Raw genomic sequence first — 6,329 nt, 5'->3', positions numbered from 1 at the left:
TCTGATTCTTGCTCTGGAAGCTTCGTCTCAGAGGTGTACCCTGCCGTGTGAGGTGTGAGGTGTCGGTCTGCACCTAGTGGGGGATGTCTCCCAGTTAGGCTACTCAGGGGTCAGGGACCCACTTGAGCAGGCAGTCTGTCCGTTCTCAGATCTCAGCCTCCATGCTGGGAGATCTACTGCTCTCTACAAGGCTGTCAGACAAGGGCATTTACCTCTGCCGAGGTTTCTGCTGCTTTTTGTTTAGCTATGCCCTGTCCCTAAAGGAGGAGTCTACAGAGGCAGGCTGGCCTCCTTGAGCTCTGGTGGGTTCCACCCAATTCGAGCTTCCCAGAGGCTTTGTTTACCTACTTAAGTCTCAGCAATGGCGGGTGCCCCTCTCCCAGCCTCGCTGCTGCCTTGCAGTTAGATCTCAAACTGCTGTGCTAGCAATGAGGGAGGCTCCGTGGGCATGGGACCCTCTGGGCCAGGTGTGGGATATAATCTCCTGGTGTGCCGTTTGCTAAGACCCTTGGTAAAGCGCAGTATTAAGGTGGGAGTTACTCGATTTTCCAGGTGTTGTGTGTCTCAGTTTCCTTTGGCTAGGAAAAGGAGTTCCCTTCCCCCTTGTGCTTCCCAGGTGAGGCGATGCCTTGCCCTGCTTCAGCTCTCGCTGGTTGGGCTGCACCCGCGGACCAGCACCAACTGTCCGACACGTCCCAGTGAGATGAACTCGGTACCTCAGTTGAAAATGTAGAAATCACCCGTCTTCTGTGTTGCTCACGCTGGGAGCTGGAGGCTGGAGCTGTTCCTACTCAGCCATCTTGAGCACGCCCCCCCGAAAATTCTTTCATTTATTTGTGTCTTCTTTGATTTCTTTCATCAATGTTTTATAGTTTTCATTGTGCAGATCTTTTACCTTTTGGGTTAAACTTATTCCTACTTAGTTTTTAGTAACTATTATAATGGAGTTTTCCTTATTTCTTTTTCAGATAGCTTGTTGTTAATAAATAGATACACTGCTGGTTTTTGTAGGTTGATTTTTGTATCCTGCAGCTTTACTGAGTTTATTTATACTCACATGTTTTTTTGGTAGAGTTTTTTTTATCATATAAGATCATGTTGTCTGCAAACAGAAACAATTTAACTTCTTCCTTTCAGAACTGGATGCTTTTTCTTTCGTTCTCTTGCTTAATTGCTTTGGCTAGGACTCCCAGTATTAGGTTCAATAAAAGTAGCAAGAGTGGGCATCCTTTTTTTGTTCCTGATCTTAGAGGAAAAATTTTCAGCTTTCACCATTGAGTATAATGTTAGCTAGGGGATTGTCCTATATGGTGTTCAGTGGGTTAAGATACATTCCTTTTTATACCGATTTTGTTGAGAATTTGTATCATGAAGAGATTTTGTTACATGGCTTTTCTACCTGTATTGAGATGATCATACAGTTTTTGCACTTCTTTCTGTTAATGTCATGTGTCACATGTATTGATTTGCATATACTGACCCATCCTTGCAACTTAGGGATAAATCACACTTAATTATGGTGAATCATCCTTTTAATGTGCTGTTGAATTTGGTTTGCTAGTTTTTTGTTGAAGATTTTTGCATCTGTGTTCACCAGGGATATTAGCCTATAATTTTCTTTTCTTATAGTGTCCTTATCTGGCTTTGGCATCATAAAATGAACTTGGAAGTTTTCCTTCCTTTTCAGTATTTTTTGAAAGACTTTGAGAAGAATTGGTATTATTTCTTCCCTAAATGTTTGATAGAATTCACCAGTGAAGCTGTCAGGTGCTAGGCTTTTCTTTCATGGGAGGCTTATTACTGGCTCATAATCTCCTTACTGGTTATTTGTTTGCTCAGGTTTTCTATTTATTAATGATTCAGCCTTGGTAGGTGGTATGTATCTAGAAATCTGTCAATTTCTTCTAAATTATTTGTTGGCATATAGTTGTTCATATTAGTCACATGATTTTTCTTATTTCTGTAATATTTCTATCCAGATCTATTAACATTTGCTTTATGTATTTAAGATGCTCTGACATTGGGTGCATACATATTTACAGTTACTTTATCTACTTGATAAATTACTCTTTTTATTATTATATAATGACCTTGTTTGTCTTGTTACAGTTTTTGGCATAAAATTTATTTTATATAATATAAATATAGACATTCCTGTTCTCTTTTTGTTTCTATTTGCATGGAATACCTTTTTCTATCCTTACACTCTTATTCTGTGTGTATCTTTAAAAGTGAGGTGAGTCTCTGTAGGCAGCAAATAATTGGGTCTTATTTTTTTATTCAGCCAATCTTTGTCTTTTGATTGGAGAATTTAACATTTACATTCAAGGTAATTATTGACATGTAAGGACTTACTATTGCCATTTTGTTAATTGTTTTCTGTTTGTTCTGTAGATCTTTTTCCTTAAGATGATTTTCTCTAGTGTTATGCTTTGATTTCTTACTTTTTTATCTTTTGTGTATCTTGTGTAGATTTTTGCTAGGTTACCAGGAGGCTTATATAAAATATCTTACAGTTATACTACACTAAGCTGATAATAACTTAATTTTGATTGAATAAAGTAACTACACTTTTCTTCCACCCCCCCAACATTTTTTGATGTCACAATTTATATTTTTTATATTGCATATCCCTTAACAAATGATTGTAGCTATTATTTGTGATAGCTTTCCATTTTAACATTCATACTAAAGGTAATGATTTATACACCACAATTACAGTATTATTCTGAATTTGTGTGATAGCTTTTACCAATGACTTTCATATTTTCATGCTATTAAATTAGCATCCTTGTCACTCAGCTTGAACTCCCTTTAGCATTTCCTATAAGTCAGATGTAGTGGTAATGAAATCCCTCAGCTTTTGTCTGGGAAAGTCTTTATTTATTCATTTCTGAAGGACAGCCTTACCAGATACAGGATTCTTGGTTTGCGTTATTTTCTCTTCAGAACTTTGACTATATCATTCCACTCTCTCCTGGCCTGTAACATTTCTGCTAAGAAATTGGCTGCTAGCCTTATTGGAACTCTGTTATATATGTTAATCTTATTTTTCTTTGCTGCTTTCATGATCCTGTTTGCTTTTTGACAGTTTGATTATAATATATCTTGCTGTAATATTATTTGGATTGAATCTGTTTGGAGACTTTTGATCTTCCTGTACCTAAATATTTATATTTCCCCAGATTTGGAAAGTGTTATGCTATTTATTTCTTTAAATAAGCTTTCTTACCCCTTTCTGTCTCTTCTCCTTCTTGAACTCTTACAACTCAAATATGTGCTCTTCTGATGCTGTCTCACAAATTCCACAGACATTCTTCATTATTTTTCATCCTTCCCCCCAACCCCATGACTACATATTTTCAAATCACATATCTGAATTCACAGATTCTTCTGCTGGATCAATTCTGTTGTTGATGTTGTCTATTGCATTTTTCATTTCACTTATTTTTCAGCTCCAGAATGTGGGGTTTTTAAATATAATTTCAATCTGTTAAACTTCTCATTTTGATTGTTTACTGTTTCCATGATTTTATTGAATTGTTTCTCTGAATACTCTTGAAGTTTGCTGAGCTTTCTTAAAACTATTCTTTTGAATTCTTTATCAGGCAGTTTGTATATTTCTTTGGGGTTAGTTACTAGATTATTGTGCTCTTTTGGTGGTGTTGTCTTTTTCTTTTTTATATTTCTTGTTGCTTATGTTGATACCTGTGCATCTGGTGGAGCAGTCACCTTTTGCAAAACTCATGGGCTAGTTTTGCTGTGGAAAGACCTTCCTCTCCATGGAATATAAGACCATTTGCTGACTGAGCTGCAGTAGTTCGGGCACCAGCTATGTCTGCAGAGGTTGGTGTTGACAAAGGTGGCAGGACTCCTCAGTGGTCAACACTGTGGATGTCCACAGTGCCAGCAAGGGTTGTTGGGGTCTTCAGAGACAATGGCTGAGGAGATCCTTCTGATCTCTTTTCTCCCACTAGGGAAGTTATAGCTGAGAGGGTATGTCTTGGCACTGGGTCTGGTTAGTAGGCTGTCTTGCAGTAGTGACACCACCAGTATTTGAGTGGTACCTGTGGAATAGCCATGGAGCTGAGGCCTGAAGCATGAGAACATGTGGAGGGCCTATTGCTATGAGATCTGGGAATTAATGGCATTGGTGCCTGAGGCACAAGCAACCCTCCTACAGTAACAGTATGCAAGCCACAGATGCTTCTGGATCAGCTGGTAGAGCCAAGAATGGGAGCACAGACATGCACAGTGTTAGAGAAGCTCCAGAGTCAGAGCAAGGCCTGGTTCTCTATGGTGGCTGAGCTGGTGTCTTGAGGCACAGGCACCCTGTCTGTCATGTTGGTAGTAGTTTTGAGCTACAAATGCTTGTGAAGTAGCCAGGGAACCAAGAATGGAAACACAGGTGTACACAGAGTTAGCATGGCTCTAGGGTTAGGATGGAGCCTAGTTATCCATGCAGATAAACTGGTATGCAGAGTATGGACTCTAGGGCCCAGAGTACAAACTAGCTCACTATGGCAGTCGCTCCAGTGTCCGAGACATGGGTGGGCCCAATGTAGCCACAGAGCCTGAGACTGGAGCTTGTGGGCTCTTATGAAGTGGCTGCAGCTCAAAGATTGAGGAATGTACAGGATTAGAAGAAATGGTGGCTCCTTTCTTAAAGTGGCTCAACAGCAGCCACTTCTGGGGGTAGGGGTTGTTAGGGATGTACATGTCATTTTCTAGGGTTCTCCAGTAGGAATGGCTATCTGATACCTCAGAGGCAGGAGATGCTGGTATCCTCTGCAAAGCAGGTCACTGGTGACCACAGTAGTTCTGCTGTGTGGCTCATACCAAGGCCTCCACCTTTCTTTGTTCCTAGACATCTCCTGGTGTATTAGGTATGCTGATCACAATCCTTTCTGTGTGGTTATTCTCCATTATTGTGCTCCACTGTATTGCTGCAGATCCTATAATGAGCCTTTGCACTCCCTCTGGGTTGTTATGGTATGTGAATAGTTGTCTGTATTTATTTATTTTGTGTGTGTAGGAAGAAAAAGGCTGGCATCTCTTAGTCTGCCCTCTTGGCGATGACATGCTGGACCAATATTTCAGTGGCTTTTCATTCATGTTTCCATTTAGTTAAGTTCCATTTAGGTACTGTTATAAAGAGCAGCCTTTATTTTGCTCTGTGTCTTTGTTTGAATATGCTGTTGGGAATAAAGAGTGTTCTGGATGAATTCAGTTGCCTAGTTGTAATTTCTGAATACATAAGAATATGTAAAGTTTGTGCAGCATGTAGAACTACAATATGTTCTCAAAGTTCTTGATAGGTTCTTGGAAACTGACTTAAGTGAAATGATGTACTGTATGCTATAGACACTTAACTCTTCTTTCTTTTTTTATTGTACTTTAAGCTCTGGGGTACATGTGCAGAACGTGCAGGTTTGTTACATAGGTATACACATGCCATGGTGGTTTGCTGCACCCATCAACCCACCATCTACATTAGGTACTTCTCCTAATGCTATCCCTCCTCAAGAGAGGCCCCCACCCCTGAGAGGCTCTGCTGTGTGATGCCCCTTACATGCCCCGTGTCCATGTGTTCTTATTGTTCAACTCCCACCTATGAGTGAGAACATGTAGTTTGGTTTTCTGTTCTCGTGTTAGTTTGCTGAGAATGATAGTTTCCAGCTGCATCCATGTCCCTCCAAAGGACATTGAACTCATCCTTTTTTATGGCTGCATAGTGTTCTATGGTGTATACGTGCCATATTTTATCTAGTCTATTATTGATGAGCATTTGGGTTGGTTCCAAATCTTTGCTATTGTGAACAGTGCCACAACATACATAAGTGTGCATGTGTTTTTATAGTAGAATGATTTATAATCCTTTGGGTATATACCCAGTAATGGGATTGCTGGGTCAAATGGTATTTCTGGTTCTAAATCCTTGAGGAATCACCACACTGTCTTCCACAATGATTGAACTAATTTACACTTTCAACAGCAGTGTAAAAGTGTTCCTATTTCTCCACATCCTCTCCAGCATCTGTTGTTTCCTGACTTTTTAATGATTGCCATTCTAACTGGGTGTGAGATGGTATCTCATTGTGGTTTTGATTTGCATGTCTCTCATGACCATTGATGATGTGTTATTTTTTCATATGTTTGTTGACTGCATAAATGTCTTTTGAGAACTGTCTGTCCATATCCTTTGCCCACTTTTTGATGGGGTTGTTTGTTTTTTTCCTATAAATTTGTTTGAGTTCTTTATAGGTTCTGGATATGAGTAGATTGCAAAAATTTTCTCCCATTCTGTAGGTTGCCTGTTCACTCTGATG

Source organism: Rhinopithecus bieti, unplaced genomic scaffold (genome assembly GCF_001698545.2).
Source record: "Rhinopithecus bieti isolate Rb0 unplaced genomic scaffold, ASM169854v2 scaffold_2572, whole genome shotgun sequence".
Taxonomy (NCBI): Eukaryota; Metazoa; Chordata; class Mammalia; order Primates; family Cercopithecidae; genus Rhinopithecus; species Rhinopithecus bieti.
This window is presented reverse-complemented; position numbering follows the sequence as displayed.